We start from the raw sequence: 27,999 nt of genomic DNA, 5'->3' as shown, positions 1-27,999 counted from the left end.
GGCGGCAGTTCCGGGGCCCGGGCGGCTCCGCGGCGCGTGCGTGCGTGCGGAGGCCGGGTGGCGGGCGGACCTCTGCAGGCCCGGGAGGCGCCCTGCCGGCCGGGCTCGACGCGCTGGCACCCAGGGTGGGCGGTGGGGGAGGTGGGGGGGTGGCGAGCGCCTGGGTGCAGCGGGGTCCGCGTGCGTCACCCCGGAGCAGTTAAAACGCAGCCTGCCCGGTCGCCCGCCCCTGGGCAACTGAGTCCGAACTTCCAGGCCTGAGGCCTGAGGGAAGGTCGTCTCTGAGGGCACCGGGCAGTGCAGCTGCGCGATGCCATCCCCTTCTGCAGTGTGGACCGCCGTGTCTCGGCTGGAGGGCCGGCCCTAAGCTTGCAGGAGACGTAGGTAACTCGAGGGACGTGCACATAGTAGGGCTTAACTTCGTGGTGGTTGCCTCATGTTCCCCCCCCCGCCCCAGCTGTCTTGTTACCTGTTCCAGAGCCTATCCTGCGGAAGCGGTATCACAAGACAGATTTTTAAAAAAATATTTTATTAATTTTTCATGAGAGACACATACACAGAGAGGCAGAGACACAGGCAGAGGGAGAAGCAGGCTCCATGCACCGGGAGCCCGACGTGGGACTCGATCCCGGGTCTCCAGGATCACGCCCTGGGCTGAAGGCAGCGCTAAACCGCTGCGCCCCCCGGGCTGCCCTCAAGACAGCTTTTTTCTTTCTTTTTCAAAATAATTTTTCTGAGGGCTCAGAATATGAAACAGTGTGGATAAAAGAACATTTATTAATGAATTTTAGGACTGTTCGAATTCATTTTTTTTTACCTCAAAGGTGTACAATTTAACATATACCTGCAGTTTTGTCGTCTTGCATACATGGAGGAGATCTTGGGAAAAGCAGACATAAGAAGGGTGATGTTGATGGTTTCCCGTATTAGTTAAAAAAAAAAATGCTTCCCAGTTTATGAACTAACAGTCCAGATGAGATGGAGTAGTAGCGACAGGAGGGGAGGTTTTTCTAGAGCTGCGGTGGGCTCCTCAAGTGTGGGTCCGCCAGATTGAGGCATGGGTAAAATGCACCCTGGATTTCTAAGATATAATACGGAAAAGAAAGAATGTCAGCTAGTTCATTTTATATTAGTGACATGTTGAAATGATGTTTTTGAAAATTTAAGATTACATATGTGGCTTGTGTTGCATTTCTGTTGAATGGTGCTATTCTGGAGGGTAAGAATCTTTTTGAGGAAGACCAAGGTTTTCATTTAGTAATTGTGAGGGCAGGTGGCCATGTTGGACTTCTCAGGAAGGTCAGCAGATATAACTTGCTTCATTTATTTTTTTATGGAAGTGGGGGGAAAAAAAAAGTACCCCAAAAAGAGTAATATAGAAGACATTTTCAGAAAGCAGATTCTAAGTCATGGAACCTTATATATTGTCACATGAACATCACAATAGCTATTGATAATAATAAATGTACCAAACTAACAAGATATTTGAATTCTTTTTAATGGATCTGATTATGAATGTACAGCATGCAGAACATTTGAAGATTTTTGTTGAAAATGGTTAAAGTAAGCTCCAACTTTTATCTTAACCAGTGAGATTTAGTTTAGTTTTCCAGTGAGATTTCAGGGAAGCTTTACTTCCGATTTTCTATACTTAATGTAAAAATGTATTTGTTTTTCATTCATTTATTTAACAGAAGCCTGCTGGGAGGTCAGGAATCTTGCTAACCAGTGTCGACGTAAAGGTGAACACGCAGACATGCCCTTACTCTTTGGAAACTGATGAGTACCAATTCAGAGACAGTAAAGAAGCAAATAACCATGGCATAGTGTATTTGGCCTTTGAGTGTTTTACCTCTACAAATGCAACATGTTAATTGTTTAAACCTAGAAATTATAAATTCTTGTCAACATGTTGATGAAGAGTCTTATTGGAACTTGACTATGGGCTTAAAATATATTAGTTGAAAATCAGAGTATAATTAATCCATTAATTATGAGAACTTAAAAAAATTACTGTATTTCTTTAAATATAAAGAAAAGAGGAAAATAATTATAATAGCATATTATTTATGATGCTTTCTTCTAGCCTTTCAGCAACTTTTAGGTTCTAAGGAATTTAATAATAGAAATGTAAAGGAGACATTGATTTATGCCCCTAACATAGTTTAAAATTGCTGACTTAAAAAAGTTAAATCCATTTTAGCATATTACATAGTTTTTAAATCAATATATTTGAGTCTTTTAGGAAAAAGTTAAACACAGACCTTATGTTAGTTTACTACTGCTGCTGTAACAACTTACCACAAAGTTAACAGCACAAAACAACAGCAATGTATTGTCATACAGTTCTGTAGTCCAACTAAGAACTCATGGGCCAAAGTCAAGGTGTCCACAGGTCTGTGTTTCTTTCTACAGGGTGTAGGGAAGAATTTGGCTTTTTGTTTATTCAGGTTGACGGAATCCAGTTCCTTGCTCTGGTAGTATTGGTTCCATACTAGCTCATCAGCTGAGGGCATGTTCCCAGCTTCTACAAGCCATCCATATTTGGGTTGTGGCTCTCTCCCTCTTCTTCAAAGCTGGCATTGCTGGGTTGAGAGACTCCCATCTTTCTGACTTCTCATGCCTTTTCTTCAGTTGTTTTCTCTCTAATTGCAGTCTTTTAGGAACCTAATTAGATTGGAACCACCTACATAATGCTGGATAATCTCTTCATCTCAAGGTCCATAACCTTAATCACAGCTGCCAAGTCCCTTTTGCCATGGTAAAGTAGATATTTACAGGTTCCAGGGATTAGGGCATGGACATTTTTTAGAGGCCATTATTCTGTCTACTGCAGATCTTAATTGGGGCCATGCAGTATATACAATGCTTCTTACCAGTATTCTCAGTACTTTAGGGTAAAATAATGTTGATAATAACAAGTAAATTTTATCGGATGTGTAATATGTTCTAAACTCTTTTTCTGCATTATTCATTTAGTCCTTAGAAGTGCCCTAGGAGACAAGCACTATTATTATTCCCATTTATAAATAGGAAGATAGGTGCAGAGGAGGGGAAGTCCCATAGCTAATAGGTGGTGAAATGAGAATTTGAATTTACAGTCTGGTTTCAGCACTTCTGCGTGCTTTGAATCTCAACATAGTAAAAAATTAATTTTGAATGTCTGGATTTACTAAACATGGTTAGTAATAATAGTGACAAGTTCAGGATTTGGCACCACAATGTCTGGATTCAAATTCTACCTTTACTAGTTCCTGGATGAACCTGGAAAAATTATTCAATCTCTGTGGGTCTCACTTAACAATAAACTGAATTAGTAATAAATAACACTTGAGGATTAAATGAGGCCCTATATGAATAATACTTTGAATAGTGCCTCCTCAAAGTGAGCTATTGCTAGCTATAATTATTGATGACAACTCAACATTTAAAAACAGTTGTTAATTGTAAAAAGAAATGTTTCCTTTAGGTAACTTCAGGCTCTTCATAAATTTTTATGAAAAAATTTATGAAAAAAATTTTAAAATATTAAAACTAAAAAGAAATTTTTAATTAAAACTTTTCTTTTAATATACCACAGTGCTATCTCCTTTCTCAGACACTGATTTCTCCTCACTCCAGTATGCCTTCCATCTTTCTAGCACTGTTACTTTCTACTGTTATCTGATTGTTTACCGTAAACACCTCATCCAGACTCTACTGGCCCAGGTTAATGTCCAAATGACTTAGAAGGGCATCAGGACACAAAATCCAAATTCTCCCTTTCAGCATCCGTTAGCCTAGTATTTACACAGCCATCACTGCTAAATTCTTACTCTTCTCTTTTGCTATTATTATTCATTGAAGGAGGCTCATGGGTGTAGAGAGGGAAGGTAGGCCCCTGGCATACCCTAGATCCCTGTCTCAATGCCTTCTAATATCACTCTAAACCCTACCCTCTCTTCTAATAATCTCTGCTGCCACTGCCTTATTTCAAGCTCTCACCATCTCTGCACTTTAAGCCATTCCTAGCAAATCTGTGGCCTCTAGCCTAAGTCTCTTCAGGCTTAATCTCTTCCCTGCTCACTAGAGTGATCTTTCTCAAGTACTAAACTCACAGGTTACTCTGTTACTCTCTTTCTTCAAACCCCATGCCCCAGTTCCTTTAAAGGTTATTCCTTTTCCTGTGTCTCTTAGCACCAGTTAGGTGCTTCTACTGTAGCATTTAAGGTAATCACAATTGTTTATATAAGTGCTAGCCTTAATGAGCGATGGTTTTGGAGGCTCCTGAGTGGCTCAGTAGGTTGGGTCTCTGACTCTTGGTTTCTGCTGAGGTCATGGTTGCAGGGACCTGGAATTGAGCCCTTGTGGGGGCTCTGCACTCCGTCCAGAGTCTGCTTGTCCCTTTCCCTCCCCTTCTGTTCCTCCCATGTTTCTATAAAAAGATAGTCTTGCTGGAATGAATTTATTATATTATTTTTGTCATTATCTATTTACATATCTGTCTCTTGTCACTTAAAGTGTGAATTCTTAAAGGGGAGGCTCATTGTTTTATTCATTTCTTTTTACAGCTATGTCCAAGACAGAGGAAGTGCTTGGTAACTGTTAAATGGGTGAAAAGGGAAAATAACTCCGAAAACATACAATCGAAAAAATCCTGCTTAAGCCCAAAATAGTATATAAAGCAACTTACTGGGAACATATAAGGTTATGATTTTAGAAGAAGTCTAACTTGTGGTTAAAAGCATGGATTCTGGAGCTTTGAATTCTCACTCTGTCACTTATTACATATGCATTCTTGGGCAAGCTAATGAAGCCTGTATCTTCTTTGTCTATAAAACAGGGATGACAATAGTAACCATCTCTTAGAGTTAAACAGGTCAAATGAGTTAATATTTCTAAAGTGTCTGTAATAGTGTCTACCACACAGTAAGTATTCTAGAAGTGTTTGCTAAGTGAAAACACAATAGTTTATATTCTTACTGCTTTTGATGGTAGCTAATGACTTTATAATACAGTGATTTAAAAAATTAAAAATAGCCCAGAGTTTTGTGATTGTGATGTTTAGTGATTTTTAACTTTCAGTGATTTTTAATATCTCACATTATACAATGACCATATATATCCACTGAACATTTAGAGAGTATGGTGTATGATTCCTCTCCTAAGTAACTTACATATTTTCTCTTTGTATTACTTTTCTATGACCTGTTATGATGTAACAAATTACCACAAACTTATGGCTTAAAATAACATACATTTATTATCTTACGGTTCTCTGGATCACAAGTCCAACACTAATCTTACTAGGCTACGATCAAGTTGTCAGCAGACATTCCTTTCTTGAGACTCTCAGGTAGAATCCATTGTCTTGTCTTTTTCGGCTTCTGGGAGCTGTCCACATTCCTTGGCTAGTGGTCCCTTTCCCCCATCTTCAAAGCCAGCAATGTTGTATCTCTCTGATCAATCTGTAGTCACATCTCTTTCTCTGACTCCAGACAGGGAAAGCTCTCTGTTTCTAAGGATTCCTATGATAAGAATTAGGTCCACATGGATGATCTAGAGCAATGTCCCATCTCAAAGTCCTTAACTTAATTATGTCTGCAAAGCTTTGTTTGCCATACAATTTATACACGGGTCCTGGGGGCGGAGGTTCAGATAAGAGCATTTTTAGGGGACCAATATTCTGCCTACCATACACTTGTACTGTAAAATGAATTCCTGCTAAAAGGTACATAGGTTTTGTTTTTTTGAAAATGGAGACAGTATTAACTAAAATGTGAACAATTGTGTCAGTATCATTTATCATTTGTTCCTCTAGTCATTGGTGAGAGCCTTATCTGCTTAGCAGAGGTACTGCAGGGCTCACTGATTAATGGCCTTGTTTTCAAGGACTTTTATTTTAGTAAGGAGGGGAGAATAAACTTGTATAGATGAATACCTGCTAGGGGCTAAGCACTCTACAATGCATTTTGAATACATTAGTCCCATTTAATTTCCACAATAACTTTATAACACGTGGTCGGCAGCCTAAAGATGACCCTCAAGAATCCTTACCACTATGCTATGACCTTGTGTAATCTTGTGTGGACTGCATCTGTTGACTCTCCCAATCAATGGAGCAGGACAGTAGGGAGAAGGATATTATTTCTGGGATTAGATCACAGAAGACAGTGAGTGACCCCTCTTGCTTATACTATCTCTGCTTCTCTTTTACTAGTTTGTTTTGATGAATCCAGCTACAGTGTGGTATGGTGCCTTTTAGAGAGAGGCCAACATGGTGAGGAACTGAGGGTGACCTCTAGCCAACAGCCAGGAAGTAACTAAGGCCCTTGGTCTAATACTTGTGAGTGACTGAATATTACCAACAGCTAGAGCCTGAAATTAGAAGTGAGTCTTCTCTAATAGAACCTTGGGACTACAGCAGCCTCTGCGAGCACCTTGGTTGCAGCCTTGTGAGAGATCCAGAGCCAGAGAACACTACTAAGCCACCCCTCAGATGCCTGACCTATAGAATTTATAAGAAATATTTTTTTAAGTTTTGAGGTGGTTTGTTACACATCAAGAGACACTAAGATATTGGGACATCTGGGTGACTCAGCAGTTGAATGTCTGCCTTTGGCTCAGGTCGTGATCCCAGGGTCCTGGGATTGAGTCTCGCATCAGGCTCCCCACAGGGAGTCTGCTTCTCTCTCTGCTTATGTCTCTGCCTCTATGTGTCTCTCATGAATAAATAAATTAAAAAAATACTAAGATATTAATACTGTTTTAGTACAGATAAGAAAAAAAGAGTTGAGGTGACAAGATGACTTTGTAGGTCTCCCAGTTGTTAGTGAAAACTACCACAAGTGATGATGATAGCAATAAAATTAAAATTGATAGTAGCTTACATTTATTGAGTACTTACTGATGTTAGACACCTTTGAAATCATTTTATGTATATCTTCTTAGGTTGTTACATCAACTCTATGAGATAGATACTGTAATTTTCTCATCTTATAAATAATGAGATTGGAGCGTGGAGAAGTTAAAGGACATTACCAAGACCCCCAGTTAGTCAACATATTGGTAGGATTGAACCCGGGTTGTATGCTAGAGTTCTCACTCTTAACCACTAACTTCCTTGGCTTACAATAGAGTTCTGTCCTGATAAAACCATTGTAAGTTGAAATTATCCTCAGTCAAAGGTGCATTTAATACACTTAACCTATCAAACATAGCTTCTCCTAGATTGCCTTAAACGTTCTCAGAACATTTGCAGCCAACACTTGGACAAAATCATCCAACACAAAGCCTGTTTTATAATGAAGTATGGATATCTCATGTAATTTATGGAATACTGTATTGAAAGTGAGTAACAGAATGGCTGGGTGGGCATAGGATTGTGGCAACTGTGTTGACCGTTTACCTTCATGATTGCCTGGCAGAGTGGGAGCTGTGGCAGCAAGCTTGCTGCCATTGCCCAGTATCATGAAAGAGGATTGCTAGTCCAGGAAAAGATCCAAATTCAAAATTTGAAGTGCGGTGTCTACTGAAGGTTTATTGCTTTTGCATCATCGTAAAGTCAAAAGTTGAACTGTTGTAAGACTGTTTGTAAATTGTTCCTTCAAGATCTGTGTTATAAGGCAAAAGGATATGGGTGTAGCAGGAAGAAAGGGAAAGGGTCCAAGAGTTTACCAGCAGTGAGGTTAATCCTGATCAAAGTATTAGGAAATGCTGGGGTGCTAGGGAGCCATCTGATCTGACTCCGTAAGGCTGGGTATGATTTAGGCTTGCTGCTGTTAGAGGAAGGATGAGCAAAAATGGTGAAAAAGCATGAGGCACAGATGAGAAAGCACCACCTCACAGTGCCTAGAGCTGGGGGAGGATGAGGGATAGTGGGAGATAAAATTAGGTATGTTGGAGCCTGGTTATGTAAAAGATTATGAATAATTTTTATAAAAAACATTGATTCTTGAATTTTTTGACTAGTAGCTTAAATCAACTACATTTTAGTTTAGTTTTTTTTTTTTTTTTTTTTTTTTTTTTTTTTTATGATAGTCACAGAGAGAGAGAGAGAGGCAGAGACACAGGCGGAGGGAGAAGCAGGCTCCATGCACCGGGAGCCTGATGTGGGATTCGATCCCGGGTCTCCAGGATCGCGCCCTGGGCCAAAGGCAGGCGCCAAACCGCTGCGCCACCCAGGGATCCCTAGTTTAGTTTAAACTATACAATAGAACTATTATAGAGATAACATACTAGTGAGTTTGAAATATGTAGAATCTGTATGGATTGTATGAATATATGAAATTTAGTTCCAGGGAAATGCAAAAGAAAAATAGGAATATATGTGGAACATTTTGTGTGATTAAATTTCTTAGATGTATTCAGTTTGTATGTAAAGTGAAACTGCATGAATATCAAAATTTGCAAGCCTTTTTATTTCCTTGTAAAAACAATACTATTAGTGGTTACATTCAAAGCACATTAAGTATTTCACTAAAAACAGGGCTTGCAGAAATTAAAAAAAGAAGTCATTATGATTGTGTTCTTAATTACCTGGGAGTGGACTTCAAAAACACTACTGTGGAAGAAAGTCATATAAAGCAGGACTGAAAACATTATCCTCTCTTTTTCTCAAAACATCATTCAAATTCACTAGATGGAAATTTAATTTTGTGAGATGTCTGTACTGTTCAAATTTGTTTATGGTGTGAGCTTTCAATTTAGACAATTTATCATTACTTGGAGAGAAACTTTTTCTCTTAAGCCAGATTGAGTTTCCTTTCCAGGGAATAGATGAATCCAGGAAAAATGTTTCCATAGCTCATACCTAGCCAAAAGCAGTGGCGATGGAGGAACGGACTGCTCATTAAATAATGACAAAAGGAAAATATGTGTTCTCTTTTCCCATAGTCTCCCTGTGTCCTTGACATGTCTCACAACTCTCCAATCCATAGATTCAAGCAGATTACATTTTGATTCTTAAACTTTGGGGCTGGACTTCTTTTCACCACAGTATTAAGCAGGTGATTACAAATATGAAATACAGAGAAAGGCCTGACTTTGATTTGTGTCTGACAGTTGTATGACCTTTGGATAGCCTCTTAACTGTCATGAGCCTCAGTTTCTTAATCTTTCTTCTGTTTGACATGTCCTCTAAGATTTCTTTTTGTTTTAATGGATTAGGATTCTAAAGGACAATTCTGTATGACTGCAATTTCAAGCCAATTCTACATTTAGACATGTGGGCCTCTATGCTGTCTCCATGTATTTTTTTGAAGCTATCTTTTCTATGTCTGCAAGTTTTCCACAATACCATAATTACATCCATAAGAGAGGCTAAGTCCTAAATTCTTAGCCTAGCCCAATTTGGCTCCTTTTCTCATTATTTTTGATCTCATAATTTAGGAGAGGATACTCCCTCCACCTCTCAGGCAGACAAATTCTCTACCAGCCCTAAAGGAATAAGCCTGAAGTCATTTCCTTATAAAATCTCTCCCTTTTCTGCATGTATTTAAGTATTTGTACTGTATATCTTACTGTTGTAACAGAGGAAGTCAGAGAGGAGAAGAAAAAAATATGGCAATTATTCAACCTGACACCATTAAACTTTGCAACCTCAGCATCCAAAGCATCGCTTCATCTCCAGTCCAACTCCCAACCCTGGAGGATTGCAGTGACTCTTGGAGACAGGGAATTGCTTCAAAAAGAAGCCCTGGAAACCATGATAAGGTGTTTCAAACAAGAGCTATTGACTCATTACATCAGAGTTTCAGGACCAGTCTGTAGTCAATATTCTTGTGTGCCTCCAAAATGTAGGAAGTAAAATAAAGATTTATATAGATGCATGGGGATTTCACATGATTTCTAAATAGTCTGGGAAGCATCCAGAAGTCCTGATTCTCTTGAGTTTCTGAATTAGTGCGTTGTTTTTCCTGTGACTCATATTAGAAGGATCTAATAACTAAACATTGCTCCTGATTATCTCTGGGTCATGGAATATCCTGAAAGTTGTATAAGGCAATGCTGTCGGGTTAAAAGAGTTGGCCTGAAGTTAAGGAAACTTGATTGCTTGTGTCCATCCTCTCTGTTGAGCTGAGTGCCCTTGGGAAAATGATAGAACTCCTGAGAACCTTAGTATTGCATCTGAAAATGAAGACTATAGGCTGGATAAGTTTTGAGACCCTTTCCAGTTCTAAATTTATAATACCATTCTAAGAGTAAGTTGTCACATGCCTATAGATACTTTGAATACTTTGAATTAGACCCAGATACTGGAGTGAATGTCAAAGGATAGTGTGCTTAGCTAGGCTTTGACATTATCCAGAATTATAGAGGCACAGCTTTAATGCACTTTGATTCAAGAAACTTCTGAGGAGAAAAGTAGTACCAAGAATTGGCAAGCAAGTTAGGCCTGCTATTGCTATACTATCTCTAAGTGTTTTGTTTCATATTATTCATATTATTCAGAGATTTTAATCTCTGATTTCTATATTTATTCCTTTCAAATTCATTTAAAAAATGTCTTTGTTAAAAAATCCTATTAAGATTCACTAATCCAGTGACAATGAAACGAGATTTTTACTGCTTGTGTAACACTATATTAATCACTTTGGAAGGATATAAACACTTATGAGAAAGTGCTTGTATACTAGGAGAAGAGAAAAGCACAAAGAAATGAAAATAGGAACAGCAGTAAAAGAATCAAAATGCCCAGGGCATTTTGCAGGAGAATGAAATTAACCTAAAAGGGAAAATGCATGCTTTGGTTTTTTAATGCAATAATTTCTGTGTGTACTTTGTTTTTGTTTTTGTTTTTGTTTTTGTTTTTTTTTGTTTTTTTTTTTTTTTTTTTTTTTTTTTTTTTTTTTTTTTGTGTGTGTGTGTACTTTGTTAAAGATTATTTTACTTAGAATCAGGTTGAAATCTTTCTTTTCCCAGCATACAAAGCTCTCTTTAAAGATAAATGTTGCAATAGTATTTTTAATTATTGAGGCTGGGCACTTGTTTCCTTCTTACATTCACGTACTTCCAAAGGGATTTGGAACATGGAAGAGTTTCATAGCTGTTTAGAGAAACAGGAACTTAGGTTTCTCTAATTACAAACATTACTTCCCAGTTCTAGCTAAGTTCAGGCTCTATTCTCTGTAGTACTGAACTTTCCAAGTTGTGTTACATCAATATAATGTATGATCTGTGTGTGCTGGAACATCCAAACATTGGTGAGTCTCTAGGATACTCTAGGATACTTTGTTTTAGCTAGCTTTGCTGTGAGTTATTTTTTTTTCTATGTGGTTAGTGAATTACTAAATAAACATTTAATTTAGGAAATAAAATTTCATAAATTTCTCCTCCTTCCCAGGTAATTGTAGCTCAAACAGTGCAGCAATAATGTAGTCTGCGTATCTACAAGCTGAGTACCTGAAATAGTGTCTGAGCACTACTCCTAAGTTTGAGATGCCCAGAAACTGCTCATTTTGTGGTAATCATGATGGCTTTCTGCTCATCTATCAAAGTCATATACCATAGCTGAGTATCTTTAGGTAGTATTAGTGAAAGAAAGTATTTCTAACGTATAATTTGAAAAAATAATGCTAGCCTATAACAATACTCATATATAATAAAGTATAGGTGGCTCATATTTCTGCTTAAGGTTAGGCTATTTCCCTGTATTTTGTGAAATAATATTAATGGCTAATATTTATATAGTACCAGTTGTATGCCAGACACTATTCAAAGTGTTTTACGTATATTAGCTCACTTAATACAACTTTGAGTAGTAGACATTGTTATAAATCACAATCCCATTTTATAGATGAAGAAAATGAGGCACAGAGATTTAGTAAATTGCCCCAGATCATGAAGGCAACAGGTCAGAATTTGCACTAGTTTCTCTGATTCTGGCATGTGTGTTCTTAATTACCATGACATACTTCCTCCCAACAGATCAACCTGCACATCGGCACCACCCCCAACCTACCCCCACCTCCCTTTATTTGAGGCCAGGAGCCACATTCCAGGACTTGAGCACCTGCAGCCGGAACCTATTTTTTACTTAATCACTTAATAATAAGTGAGGTGGGGAGAAGCCAAATAGCTAGCTGGTGACCACGGCTGGCTACGTAATTATGCAGAGCTCAGTTCAAAATGAAAACATGAGGCCTCTTGTTCAAAAAGTAGAGGGAAAAAGTATCATTAAAGGCACTAAAGTATAAAGCCTTTCCCTTTCCTTCAGAGTCTCCCTTGTCATGGTATTTTTAATTTGCCATTTAATGTTTTAAGTAAAGGAAATTTAAACTTTAAATTGTTAGCATTAATTTTGCCATTCATCTCTGTATTGTGCAATGTCTATTTTAAATGCAAATATAAGAGCATTTGACTTGTATGTAGAATCACCAAAATTGTACTTTTTTGGCATTTTATATCTGAATGTCTTTTTTTCCCCCTAATTAGAACCGTGGAAACTACACAAAACTGACTCAACTGTTTTTATTTCACACTTTCTACCTCTGGCTTACTGATGAGTAAGGAAGGACTGAAAGGAGAAGGGAATGTGGGTTGCCCTGTTCTTCCTTTCCTTCAGTGTCATCATTTTAAACATAAAGTAGTTCACTAATGCCAGGAGCTAATGTAAGAAAGAGTATGATAAAGTTTCTTGGTTTTCATATTTCTTAAAACACCATTGTTTTCTTTCTGTGTTTGAAGCAGTTCTGGTTGGAACAGAAAGCATAGCCTCTTGGGACAATTGGTGTCCTTACTTACTCAATTGTAGACACTTACTGTGCACTTGATTTAAGTCTCTCTAAATTTTAATTTACTATGGGTACACTGGAACCCTGTGCTCATGGACCTCATGAGCATATATCTAAATTGGGAGGTAGGAAACAAAACAGGCTGACATGCATTTTGCTTCATCTCTGCTCACATTGTATATTCCATTGTCCCACTGGACTTTACTTATGAAACAAGTACAAATATAAAATTATTGAGAATTTCATGATGGAAACAGCAGAGTCCTTCTTAAGGCAGAGCCCTGCATAGGTCACATGCCTGTGAAGCAGGCTCTGCTTTGGGCCATTAGATGAGATGGAAGCTGGACTAAACTGAAATCATTCTTCCAATCAGCCACAAACGTCCCAAATGTTGTACTAAAGATATAAGTCACTGGAATGGGAGGGTTAGCCACAGGTGACCAAAACAGGGCAGCCATGCCTACAAAGACAATGATGGGGCGCTTGGGTGGCTCAGTCAGTTAAGCCACTGACTCTTGGTTTCAGCTCGGGTTATAATCTCATGGTCATGAGATCAAGCCCTGAGTTAGGCTCCCTGCGGGGAATCTGCTTGAAGAATCTCTCCCTTGGCCGATCCCTCCATTTGCATGTGTTCTGTCTCTCTCTCAATCTCTCAAATCTTAAACAAACAAACAAACAAACAAAAATGGAGTTGGCTGGCTATATATTGAAATAAGGCTGTGGAGAAGAATAAGGATAATGGAGGCTCACCTGCCATTTCTTAATGGTTTATGACTAAATGTGAAAACTAGGGAGCTTGGGGCAGGCCCGGGTGGCTCAGCGGCTTAGCGCTGCCTTCAGCCCAGAGTGTGATCCTGGGGACCAGGGATTGAGTCCCACGTCGGGCTCCCTGCATGGAGCCTGCTTCTCCCTCTGCCTGTGTCTCTGCCTCTCTCTCTCTCTCTCTCTCTCTCTCTCTCTCTCTCTCTCTCTGCCTCTCATGAATAAATAAAATCTTAAAAAAAAAAAAAAACAACTAGGGAGCTTGAGTGGTTTTCACATATTTGAAGGCAGGTACAGTCAAATGGCAGAGAGGAGAACTAATTGTAAGAGTTGCAGAGATGTTGAACACTCAGCCAAGGCAGATCTGTCAGGGGAAGCTTGGAGGCCTAGTAGGGAAAACTTGGGGATCCTGAAAAGTGGTGCAGAGATCTTTGGATATCCCTGAGGATGCTGACTCTGCAGTCCCTCTGGACCTTCTAGATGTGTGGAGGTGATTACCCTTCCTTGAGTGGAAAGAGCTGACACCAACTGTGCTACAAGATGCTACAGAAGTCTCTCCCTAAAGGAAAACTGGTGCCCTATTCAGATTTACCCTCATCACCTCTCCTGGCTTCCAGATCAATAACAAGAGATGGAATGTTTTAAGGGTGCTTGGTCATGGGGCCAGAATGCAAGTCTGAATAAACAAGGATGTTAACATAGGGGCACTTTTTGGGAAATGAAGATGACCACCATAGCAAAGACTGTAGGTGTGGGACAGTGTGCTACTGTGGTGGCTCTTAGAACCCTAGAAAAATAACAGCCAACTCTCAGTAAGTTAGGAATCCTGAGTTGGCCTGAAAGATGATAGAGAAAGAAGCAGTAATGTTTTGGAGAAGTGAGCATGATGGAATGTTAGTAGGGCCAAAAAATCCACCATGAGATTATGTCCATGAGAGGGTTGAGAGAACAGACCATTCACGTGCTGTCATCAGGAGTCATCAGGAACGTGCTGGTGAGGGAGATGGAGGCCAGCAATGATAGTAGGTGGTCACAGAGCTGTGCTCATTTCATGAATTGATGTCCTGTGGGGCCCATCAGTAGTAGAGGCCAAATGGTGGTGCTTAACCACCAGAAGCTAGGAGGCCACAATTTTTAAAATCTAGCAAGGTCACCAGGAGTTGCAGAGATGGTAAATAAAGCATGTGTCCCCATGGGCAAATAATATTGCTACCTAACATCAATAAGTAAGAAAGAGGGAGAAAAAAGGGAGAGAGAGAGAGAGAGAGAGAGAGAAGAGAAAAGAGAATGAGAGAAGAGCAAGAGGCTAAGGATAGCCCTGCAGAATACGAAACTAAGATCCCTTGCTCAGTTTTCAGAGACAGTCATTTTTCAGGTGTATAACCCATTGACTAAAGAAGTGTCTAGGTCCCTAAGAGGAAGGGTTCTTCAACCCCATGGGAAGTATATATCATGACAATTCTATCCTTCTCCAAAGAGACTTAAACCATCATTTATCTGTGAAAGAGTACACTGGGGAAAGGGAAATAACAAGAGTTACAAGGACTATTGAACTCATGGTCTGAGTTGACATTGATAACCAGAGACTAACATGTCCTCCTGGTCTCCTGTTGGAGTGGAACCATGGGACCAAGTGGTAAAGTCATGACTAAAGTCCAGCTCACAGTGTGTTAATTTGTTCCATGGACTCATCTCATTGTCATTTCCCCAGTCCTGAATGCATAATCAGAATTGATATCTACTTGGAATAGGATTAACTGCTACATTGGGTCCCTAGCCTGTAGAGTAAGTGATATTATAATGGGGAAGGCCCAATAGAAACCTCTAAAACTAACCCCCTCTTGCCCCCAGTCAAAATAGAAAGTCAAAACAGTATTTTATCCCAGTGGGGATGGTGGAGATTAGTGTCACTATTAAAGACATAGATGATGCAGGGGTGGTGTCATCTATTATATGTCAAGTTATTTTCCCAGGCTGACCCCTGCAGAAGCCAGACAGATCCAGGAAAATGGCTATCAACTACTGTAGGTCTAACTAAGTAGTAACCCCAATTGAAGCTGCTGTGCCAGATGTGGTGTTGTTGCTAAAAGTTCAATAAGGCCTCTTAGGTACGAGGATGTGGCCATTGACTTATAAAATGAATTACTTTTCATTCCAATGATAAAAGGGGATCAGAAATAATTCATATGGGACAAATGACAATATTCAGATATGGAAGCAAGAAGAAAAAGGCCAAGCTTGAATTATGAGTGGGTTGACAACCAACTCCCTCATGGCTTTGTTAGACTTTGTTTAAACTGCACAGCAGTCTAGAATGCTTCCCAGTGTGTTCCCTTTCTCCCCTTCAGTCATGGACAAACCTAGATCATGGTCTGATGGCTCTCTCAGCTGCATCTGGCTCTCTCTGTCTTTTCACATAGGATTTTTCCCTATTAAAATTCTTCTATATTTAATCCTGTCTTTGCAATTTTGTCCTACACTTACATAGCTCTCTACCCTCGGTGTACAGAAATGTTCTTTGGTTAGTTTCCAGTTTTCTATTATTTTCCATAACCCTTAGTTCTGTCCCCTTCCATCTGCGTAATCCTCCTTGACTACACTTAAAGAAGGCATTGGAGACTATGCTTTCTCTGGGGACAGAGTGATTTTCTCAGCCTCTGCTTCCTGCTTCTGAATGGTAGGAGACCAGTGGACATAGTAAATCACAAATTGCCACAATCCTCTTTTAGTGCAGGCTGGTGACAGTACAACTCCCACAGAACATAGCTTTGCATCTTTAATTCTGGTTAGCTTGATTTGCTAATAGTCACACCCATGATTCTTTTTGAGACATGTCTCTTTCTCTAGACTCAGTTGCTGGTAACTTAAGTGTACAAAGTGTACATCCTTCTAGGGGAGAACCACTTCTTTAGATGTCTTTCTGAGGCACTTTGACCAACTGAAAGATTTTTACTTCATTCGCATAGGGCATTTGCTCGTATGATCCTGTGTAGACCCTTTTTCCCATTTGCTCAGTTTTCATTTTCTGGTTCTCAGGTTCCTGTTAGCCTTCATCTCCAACTTGCAATATCATCATGAGATCACTTTGTGTATGTTAGAGGTGCCATGGTGCAGACAATCCTGTTAATTGGACATTCAGACAATTACTGGTTCCATATCTTTATCTTTCTTCTCATGCATTTTCAGAATTTCCACAAATGAGCTTATTATCTAGGTCAACTCCTAACTTTTGCCCATTTTCCTTAGCTCTCTTTGCTAGAAACTCACTCATGTTTTTGTTGTTGTTTTCATTTCTGTGACAACACATAGAAAAGACAAGCAAGGACTGGCCCTGAGACACTCCAACATTCAAGTATCAGGGAGAAGAGGATGATTCAGCCGAGGAGAATGAGAATGAGAAACCAATGAGGGAGGAGAAAAAGCAAGAAAAGGGATGCCAAGTGGAAACTAGCAATTGTGCTCAATGTTGTTAAAAAAAAAAAAAAGGCAATATACTGAAAATTGACCATTTGCTTGAATCACATGGATCATGGTGACCTGGACTAAAGTGGTTTTGGTGGAGTGATAAGGGTGGAGCCTATTTATAATGGATTGAAGAGGGAACAGTATCTATGTCTTGTGTCTGCATTATGTAAAGCGATCTCTCCCTTCCTCTGTGTTTCTTTGATTCTGCATCTCCACCAACCATCTCAATTGGGATAAACCAAACCAGTAGCCACAGTGTCCTTCCTTCTTAGAACACAGGAGAATAATTATATTTATTTTAGTACTTTGTCTCCATCTCATCCATTGGTCTGGTCTGTTTATAGGATCCCTGAAACTATGCCTGTATTTCACCTTGCCACTTGGCCAGAAGGCTAGCCCTAAGTAGCTTTAGTTATGGTAACAGTTTGTCTTATCCTTTTAATTTGAAGGATTTGTTTCCCTGCTATATCAAATGACTGCTCAGACGAGTATTCAAGGTACAGAAATTATCAGATTCTGTTTCAAGCTAGTCAGAAAAAGAATATAGTTGGCTGGGCAGTAGCTGGGTTGTATGTAGCCTTAGTTCTAAAATAGTTGCAGGATTCAGTGAAGGTTCTTAGTTGTAAGAATATCTGGGCAGGTCACTTAAGAAAACTTAATCCTATAAAGAGAGAGCCTTTATGGTTTCCTCAGATCCATAAAAGTCTATGCCTTACTGCTCTCAACTCTTCACACTTTTGTTTTGTTTTGTTTTAAATTGACTTATTCTTCCCAAGTGTCTGAAGGGATAGATGATATTATTCATGCTTTAGAGAATAGAATAGGAAACAGAAGCTGAGAGAATCTAGGTAATTTACCATGTTTTAAAGTTGACAAGAGAGGGAACAACTTAGTATTTGAAAGCCATGAAGCTAAGTGGCCTCTGTTTGAATCATGGCTCTGTAATTTACTCGCTGTGTGACCTTGGACATTGATGTAGGTCCCGAGACTCAGTTACTTTAACTGCAAAACGGGGCTAAGGCCAATATTTGAATTATGAGTTGTTGGGAACATTACCTGTGATAATCCAGGTAAAGGGCATTACTATTCCTCAGTATGTGGTATGTTTTTAATGAGTGCTAAGTCATAATACAATGTACTTCCTTTATCTTTAGTATTGGGCTTGCCACTTGGCATCTGAATCATATACAATTACCCATCTAGTCTTTCAAACCCCATTTTTATTTCAGAATTCTAGTTACTGGAAGATATGACAAACTATAGCTGTATTTTTTTTTTTAAGGAACAGATTAGTATAAAAGTAAGAGGAATTGTATCATTTTCTATCAATTTCCAATATCAAAATTGACAAATCAAGGCAGGCCAAATTTGAAAATGTGCAGAGAGGAAGATCACCACTAAATCACCTCATTTATTTTCTCTTTCAAAAATATATATTTTAAAACAGCAGGATAAAAAAGGAAAATTGTATTAGAAAAAGGGCTGTTACCCTACCACATTTCCTCAGTGATTGATTGTATTTTCTCCCAGGAATTGAAGAAAAGGAGAAGAGAACATGAGGGCTGATTGCATCAAAAGTGTGACACGAATAAAAGAATCAAGAAATCACATATGTCTGCACAGAAGTCAACTAATAAATCAAAAGCATGTTCTTAGCTAAGTCAGATGTTTCTTTGAAACAGCATATGGCGCAATTCCAATATACTCTATATTCAGCTACCTAACAGGCTGTCTTGTTGCTTTCAACTAGTGAAAAATCTAGCAGCACAAATGTTTATAAGGCTGGTAAAAGATTTTAACATTATTTAATGCCGTGATTAGCTATTACTGGCCTGATGATTACACTGTAAAACCTAAAATCATAAATGGAGAAAATAACCTGTTGGCAGGAGTGAACACTAATTGTTACAACGTCCTATATTAAATGTGTTCATAGTTTCTTTTTAGCAGCTATTTTCATGTAAAATTTAACAAGTTTTCTTTCATCACATATCGTCAGTATTTTTTTAAATGTGAATTTAAATTTCTGCATCATTTTTAGTTGAGAGTCATAAAATTAACATATAATAATTTTAACCAAATCAAATTCTCATAGCAGTATCATGTCCTAATCAGAAAAGAATAAAGCTGGCTTTTAAAAATGTTATGATGACTGCATCTTACTAGAAAGGATAACTAAACCCCAATATAATTGGAGAAAACTAATTCGAATGGAATTCTAAACTGTCAAACACTAAAAAGTCTATGACTATGTAAAGATTACTGTGGGTGGCTATAACTTGTAGCAAGGGAAAAACTTGTTAGACTAGAATTAATTGACAAGGCATTTGTTTCAGTAGATCATTATTCCTTATTTTTTTCAGAATTATACTTAATTGCCATTATATTGCAATGTCAGTGTTAGTGTCAAATCTGAAAGGAATATTCCACCCACACATCTCTTGACCAAAAATTGCAACCGCTCATGTTTGTTGGGCACTGATCCCAAGTAATGGCTGAGTTCTAGAGGAAATTATTGAGTGCTATATTTTATCAAATCCAAAAGGGAGGGAAGGTAAGGGGGTATCAGTGCAAAAAATTTAGAACAGTCATAAAGGAGACACTGGTATATAATATTCTAACCAGTCCTTTGACTCTCTTTACCTATGTAAATCAGCAAGTTATTCTGAATGAAAACTAGTCTTTTATTTCCAATAACCATACTCAGCAGCATCTGTGGAGTTCATGAGAAGTAACGGGGGGCTCCATCCTACATGTGAACATCCTCACATGTTCTGAGAGGGCCTAGAGCTACTTTGCCAGAGTTCTGAAATCCAGGTTCTCTTGCTTACTTTTTCCTTTCATTAACTCAACTGATTATTTCTCAGGGCCACTAATTCTGTATTTATTGTCTATTCATAGCACATAATATTTCATATGAACATAGTGCTATCAGCAACTATAAAAAGGTCGAAATGCTATGCTAAGAAACCTGGTGGTCAGGTGTTGATGGGACTGGATATACATTCAAAAGTATAGTGAGTGTTTTAGTTGTTTGATTTTTCTGTTTCTAGCACCCCAGTAAAATAATGGAAGAAAGTAAAAAAGGAAATGGTGCTAGTGAAGTGTTTCTTCTCTGCTAGACACTTGGCAGACACCACCTCAATCATTTTTCTGCTGGCCCAGGCCTGTGACCAATTCTGTTCATAGTTGAGAAATATTAATGCATGTTGGGATAGTAACGGGTTGACTCAGCATCAGGCCACCCCTTTATAAGGCCTTACCCCTTGCTTATGCCCCAGTTACAATAAGTGGCATCATCACCTTTGACCAAATGTGACATTTTTCTGTCTCCTACTTAAATTCTATGTGACTTACTCTTCTCCCTGAATCTTACCCAATTTTACCTAACACCAGACTGCGAGATGCCTTTGCATCCTTTCCTGTTTGCCTGCTTGTTCAGACTTCTAATTGCCTATCGCTGCTCCCCATTGATTATTATGTTCCACTTTTAGGAGTAGCTGCTCTATACGGGGATCTTCCTGCCATTAATTGCCTGCCTGACTGCTTGGATTTCTCTATCTGCTGCAATTCTCCAACATACCACATGTGGATTCAGGATTACCTCCTTTTCCTACTTTGGGGTCCATCCCCAGTTGCCTTCTCTGAAATTCAGGTTGCCAAGTTCTACTGTCTGACCCCCTGTGTACTCTCATTCTCTGATTATGGGAGATAGGTAGAGAAATGTGGGCTAAGGAACTGGAAACCTGGCAGCCGTAAGAAATCTTAACTTTGGAGCTGTCCTCCGTAGATTTTTCCATCTTCTGTTCCTTTCTAATTGTATGGAGGGAGAGATTTGTGAAATCTTGATTAATTTGAGCTAGTCAGCTCACAGGTAGTGATTTTAGCAGCTATTTGAGTTTATCCACATGTCAGTAGCTGTAATTGCAAACTTCTTTCTTGTTAATTCCTGGAGTTGCCTCTTTTCTTCCCCTGCTGTGAAATTTTGTCCCTCTCAAAAAGAGAACATTTTCTTTTTTTTCTGATGTGCAAAGCATACTCATTAATTTCTCACTTAGTGATGATTCATTAATCATGGGAGGGCATGTGAGCTGCAGTAAAAGCAACTCCTTTAATTTAATTTAATTTACAAACATTTATTGAGTGTTTAATGTGCAGAGCAAAGCGCTAAGCATCAGACCCAAAGAGACCCAGTTTGGGTGATATGTAAATTATTTTTTTCATTGGGATAAGTGTTTAATAAACTTTTCTGAATCAAATCTAATTAGTATGGACTTTATTATGGTTTTAAGTTAGAGAGTAAACTATAACATAAACTATTTAGTAATAAACAAACATATTTGGATCATTTCCATAGAGAATTAATAACTTTCATTTAGATAACTAAACTACTGCAAAGTACCACTGGTTATGTTTTCTTTTTGTACTCTCTTCTCAATTCCACTAGGTAGGAATAACACAGGGTAAGAATCAGGAAAATGGTTATAGAAGGAATGCTGGTTGAGTAAAACTAGGATAGAATTTGTAAGAGTCATTTTAATTTAATTGTATCCTTAGGTTATAGAATCATGGAACATTGGAATGAAGACCAAAGGATTAAGTTCATATCGATCATTAGATAAGGAGGCTCTCACCAAAGGGAAAATATGTGATTTGCTCAAGATTTACCAACTAGTTGGAATTAGAAACTAGTTTTTGATTTAGGTCTGTAGCCATGACCTCTTGAATAGTAAGAAACAGAAAATAATTCAGATTTGGAAAATTAATTGTTCATGGCATTAATAAGTGGGGAAATTGCATTAATGCCTGCTCTGTGGGTACCTGTGGCTTTAGTTTAATTGAATTGTCTCTCTTTCTTCATTTTCAGAATCAGCTTCCCTCTTTGGTGGCCACTTTTCCTCCTATGGGAATAGTCCTCATTCATGTTGCTGGTAAAGATGTTCCTAAGTAGCCACAGAATCGTGTGTTCCTGGCTTGTCAACTTAATGAAAAACCTGAAAACAAAGCTATTTCTTGTTGTTTGTATATCACGTAGGTCATTTGGTCAAAATGTTTAGGGAATCATGAATGGCCAGGCATGGCTTACATGTCCACTCTCTTTGACCAGGGAAGCCCATCTACTACCAGAATAAGGGCGATGTTGGGAAATTGTTCTGGATAGACAAAAACAATGACTTTGTAGCTCACTCCATCAGAAAAAAATCTAAAGGGAATTTTTTAAAGGCTCATATAATTAAAAGAAAACGGATCTAGTTGAAACTTGATTTTATAATTTTGGAGTATTGCAAGAAATGAGGAGACACTGATTAGGACTTTGCTATATTAGATCTTATTGCAAACATTGAATAATTTTTTAACATTGAATAATTTTTATCAGCATAGTGTACTCTCCTCTTCTGTAACTCTCCTGATGCAGACATATCCATGATTAATTAGCAAACCCAACTTTTACATTCTCTCTTCATCCTACTTAATGTCATCTGTAATACTCCAGGTAAACAGTAGAGAAAATTCTTATGGGAAATAGTTCAGGGACCCTTATTGTTTATATTGTTTGATTCTTTGATAATGCTTATCTTTATTATATTACAACGAATAGTGATGAGTTAAGTAATAGATAACTTATTTAGGACATTGCCTCGTATGTAAAAAGTGCTTTTTTAAAAATAAAATATTTTTGAAAGTTTATCATTCTGAATATAATTATTTTTGTGCCTATACATTATCAAATTCAGTCATTGTGGTTCAATGTGCTCATTGAACATTTATGAAGTTTTTTCTGAATGAGCTGGCAACTAAATGACTACATGAAAACAGAAACAGATTGGGAATTCCTGGGTGGCTCAGAGGTTTAAAGCCTGCTTTCAGCCCAGGGAGTGATCCTGGAGTTCGGGGATCGAGTCCAGGGTGGCACTCCCTGTATGGAACCTGCTTCTCCTCTGCCTGTGTCTTTGCCTCTCTCTCTGTGTCTCTTGTGAATAAATAAATAAAACCTTAAAAAAAAAGAAAACAGAAACCGATACTCAAATTCATAAACAAACATCTGACCTCCAAGCAAAGGGAGTTAACCACTCTTAGTTTTTACTTTTAATCTTAATTCTATCGCTATGACGTAGATGTTATTCCTACTTAAACGATAAAGTAATTAGCTCAGTATAATATTAAGAATGGAGGCTTTGTTAGCATATATTTTATTCATGGCCCTGGTTCTTACTAATTTATTTAACCTTGCTAAGATTTAGTTTCATTATTGGAAAAGCAGTGATAATAATTGAAACAACCCATTCCTGGCAAATAACAAACACTGCATTTGTCTGATTGCAAATGCCTAGGTTTAATCTTCTATCCATATTTGGTATATCTCAGGCTGGAGTGTGCCACCACTCTTTACCATACACACACACACGTGCACACGTGCACGTGTGCACACAACATACACACATACATGCACACACACAAGGGGATGTGACAATTTGTCATAAGTGAGAAGTCAAAAGATAAATAAGGCACTTCATTCTCCAGCACCAATTTTATTAAAAAATGTATTGGGTGGGTGAAAAGTTAAAGAATTTAACTAGTAAATAATTTGCAATATTTTGAAAGTTGGAAGAAGCATACAGGTAGGTAGGTTATGACTTCTTATTTCCCTTTACCCAGTTGCTACCATTAATTAGGTATTTCAAACGGATCTTAGACTCTTAATTGCTTGAGCACTTCATTTCCAGTTAACCTTCACTCTTATTTTATCATGGTCATCTCACTCCATGGAAATTCTATGAGTCTGGAAGAATTTTGAATTTCTCTACTGCTGAAAGTCTAGTCATACTATCACATTCTCACCACTGTCTCTGTTTCCTAACTCGCTCATTGGGAACTCTGTCTAGAAATCTCTTGTTTCACCCTGTTAGACTCCCTTCTTTACCGCCTATGGCTTACGCTTATTTTCTATCAGAGTAGACACTGTCAATATCCCCAATTCTCTTCTGCTATTATCCGTTACTCTCTGTGTGCTGTGACCTTCAATCTCTCTCCATCTCCCCAAACTCTATACTCCAACAGAACTAAAAGTATTGGAAGTTCCCTGAATGTGCCCTGCTGCTATGGGTTTTTGTTCCTTTGCTTGTGACACTCTCTACTAGAAATACCTGTCATACAAAGATACATTTAATTTTAAAATCTTTCTGGGAAAAGTCTCTGTGAAAACTTTTATGATCACCCCTCCCACCCTGAATAAATATATTACAGACTCATTTGGTACCCCACAGTGTCCTATAACCATTACATCAAGACACACATTATACTTATTTCCACTTATGTGATTTTTAAAAATGATTTTATTTATTTGAGGGGAGAGAGAGGGAGAGCGAGCACAAGTGGGGAGGAGAGGGAGAAGCAGGCTACCCCCTGAGCAGGGAGACCCATTTGGGGCTCAGTTCTAGGACCCTGAGGTCATGACCTGAGCCAAAAGCTGATGCTTAACCAACTGAGCCATCCAGGCACCCCTCCACTAATGTGATTTTCATATCCACCTTCAATGGCTGCTTCGTTTCTGTATGCTCAGCTTCAGTGTAGTGCCTAACATATAGTAGGCAATTAATCAATATTTATCAGATGAATTTATTAAATGAATTAAGCAAGAGGAAGTAATATCTCTCTAGAAAAATTAAAGTTTTAGTTTTTCCAGTAGTAAGGCACATACAACTCTCATCCCGTCTCCCCATCTTTTTCTCTAGCTACTGGGAAGGAGAGGGTCAAGTATGAGGAGAAAAAAAGTTATTAGCTATACTAGCCCTCATTGTTGGTATATGTGAAGTATTTATGTTCCTCTACCTAGAGTTTACATTATTAACTTTAGATTATATGAGTTTTAAAAATAAGTTGTGTGTTTATTATGTGTGCATGTAGAAAGAGGTGGATAAATTATTTCAACAGGTACTATTTCAGAAAATAACAATATATTCTCTTTCTTGACAATTTTGATACTTATCAGTATATCAGATTATCAAACTTTTCTAATTACAAAGTAACTAAGATTACCACTTTGCATAATTCATGGTTACTGATATTGACATTATTAATATATTTTGGATAACTAACAGTAGTATGCTGGTAAATGTTTAATAACCAACTCTCTGGGGAAAAAACGTTCTGATTTTAATATTTGCCAGTTCCCTCATGTAAATGCTCCCACCACAACGTGGGGTTGCTGAACACAGAGTTATTGGAGCAGAAGTGCACAGCTGGCTCTTGCGAGCTATACAAATTAGCTCTAGCACATCATTGTCAAACTCACGTCCTGTAGATTTCCAGGAGAAGCTTAATAGTTTGACTTAGATATTTACTTTAATAAAATGGTATAAGGAACCATTATAATATGAGGCAGATTACTTTTAACAGCTATACTCTCGTTTCCTCTCTCTGAATTGCCTCAAGTAATTAGAAGCAATAGAGTTCAAGATTATTTGCTTATTGCTAATTAGGCCTGAGAGTGTAATAATTTTCTAAGAAGAATGTTAAAATTTCCAAATGCAGGATGGCTTTAACCATCTATTCTGTTTCTGGGCTGCTTGGGTATAGCTCTTCAATTGTGGCCCATATTCCGTATTCCTTGGTAGGTCTCAGAAAAGGAGGAAAATATCAGTTTCTGAGCATGTTCTGTTTAAACGTACATCTATAATTGACAAGGTATAGTCAATAAAGTATTAGAACTTACTTAACTTTCTTCAACTTTTTGGGACTTTTCCAGATGTCATGGACTTGTTCGTAAAGATCAAGTCTCTGAAGAGAGTTGTACAAAGGCTTTGCTTAGATAGAATAAGACATTTCTTCATCTGTAAGTTGGAGACAGCATAATATTGTGGATACAACCTTGATTTTATGGTCAATATCAATGATATAAAAAAATGCCCCCTGATTAAATACGCAATATTTTAGTTAATATAAGTAAAAATATTTGCAAAGTCCCTTGTTACTTAAGCTAAGTTTATTTGAATGTTTTAAAATATTCAAATAGTTGTAGTTTCATCTTTTACATAATATTTAAGGTCTTTAGAATTTCTCAGAGTGATATGCAAGCAAATGTATGACTGTGAGAAATGTTTCAGTCAAATAAAACCTAGAGTCTTTCTGAGCCATTGAAGTTTATATATAAATATTTGTATTGTTGTGAGTTTTCTAGAAGGGATTGTATTCCAGAACATTCTAGTCTCATCAATCCTGAAAATATTTCTACAATAAGAAACTTGTTACTTATCTGTAGACTTCTTTTCCAAAGTGTGTACCAGAGAACACAAGTCTCATGAGATGCTCCTTGGAAGAAGAGGTGGGGGAGGTTATACAATCAAGTATGGACAATGTTATATGCATTATGCCTCATCCCTCCTTTAAAGAGAAAATGCTAATAAGAATATTAAGGACTCTGAGAAGTCCCTCAGGAAAGAAATCTTTAAAATTTGTTTTAAAGAATTTCCCAGTTATATTGACCATGGATCCTCCTTTTTTTAATATTTTATTTATTTATTCATGAGAGACACAGAAAGAGAGAGAAAGAGGCAGAGACACAGGCAGAGGGAGAAGCAGGCTCCATGCAGGGAGCCCGATGTGGGACTCGATCCCGGGTCTCCAGGATCAGGCCCTGGGCTGAAGGCAGGCGCTAAACCCCTGAGTCACTCGGGCTGCCCGGATCCTCTTTTTATATTATTCCATTAATACCTTGAAACATACTTTTGGAAATATCTCCTTTATAAAACCATTTTGAAAAAATATTGAATTTCGACTTTTCAGATCAATATTATACAATATATAGCCAACTTAAAAATTCAGGAACACATTTCTCAATTTTCTAAAGAATTGAAAATAACCAAAATCAACTGAGAAGACATAGATGTACTAAATAAAACAATGACCACGGAAGGAATTCATTATGTTGTTCAATAGGGCCTTGCCTGCAAAAATATAAAAAAATTTCATGGATGAATGTTTTCAAACCTTCAAAGAACAGGTAATTCCTATGCAATTTAAATTGTTTCAGGCATAGGAAATAAAGAAAGCATTCCAATTCTTAAAAAATAAACCCAAACTAATATGGCATTAACTCTAAAATCTGACAAAGACACCACAAAAGAGAAAATGGGTAAATCATCTCACTTATGAATATTAATATAAAACAGTAAATAAAATCCAGAAAATAAAATCCACGCTACACTAAAAGAAAAACATGCCATGACCAAGTGGGGTTTATTTCAGGAATGCAAAACTATTTAACGATATGAAATCTTGTAGTACAATTGAGTGCAGGTCAAAGAAGAAAAATATGTTATAAAATAGGAAAAGAATGATACATCTGAAAGTAAAATTGTATATATTTCTTAAACTAGTTGCTAGCACCCTTCTTAGCAGTGAAACACTTTAAATATCTCCACTAAAGTTAGGAATAACTTTATAGTAATGTGCCTACTTTCCCCATTATTATCTAAGTTTTTTGAAATACAATAGACAAATTAGACAAAGGAGTGAAATAATGATTATATACATAGAAAAAGAAGGGGCAACATTATCATTATTTATAGATATTATGACTGCATAATTGAAAGAACCAAGAGAATCAATAGGAAAAAGTACTATTAGAAACAATAGAAGAGTATAGTAGTAGTGTGACTGGTCATGAAATATATAAAACAGCTTTGATGAAACTGTAAGCAAAAATGTGATATAGGGGAAAGTATTCTAATTACAATTGCAAATAATAAAAAAAGTAACAATAAACCAAATATATCAGAATAAATGTAATAAGAAATATGCAGTTCCTAAATGAAGAACGCAATTTGAATAAGTGGATAATGTGTACCTCATTCTGGACAACGATATATAGTATTACAGCTGTGACAAAATTATTCTCATTAACTATATATTAATTGTATTTCTGATTAAAATCACAACAGAATGATCTTGATGATAACCCATGAGAGAACTGGCAATATATTTTTGTATTTTTCAAATTTCTACCATAAGTAATACGGTGGAAAATAACATGAGCTGAGTAACAAAATATCCCTAAGAT

General features: G+C 37.7%; 1 long non-coding RNA gene across 1 annotated transcript; it reads left to right on the top strand.

The window, feature by feature from the left end:
* Positions 1-69: 69 nt before the first annotated feature.
* LOC121498878 lies at positions 70-22,628 on the top strand. The gene is made up of 2 exons (XR_005989939.1): positions 70-384; positions 20,435-22,628. It is a non-coding gene; the product is annotated as an uncharacterized LOC121498878 (long non-coding RNA).
* Positions 22,629-27,999: the final 5,371 nt, after the last annotated feature.

This window comes from Vulpes lagopus, chromosome 9, assembly GCF_018345385.1.
Source record: "Vulpes lagopus strain Blue_001 chromosome 9, ASM1834538v1, whole genome shotgun sequence".
Lineage (NCBI taxonomy): Eukaryota > Metazoa > Chordata > Mammalia > Carnivora > Canidae > Vulpes > Vulpes lagopus.
Note: the sequence above shows the minus strand (reverse complement) of the source record. Positions and strands in the feature narration are given on the sequence as shown.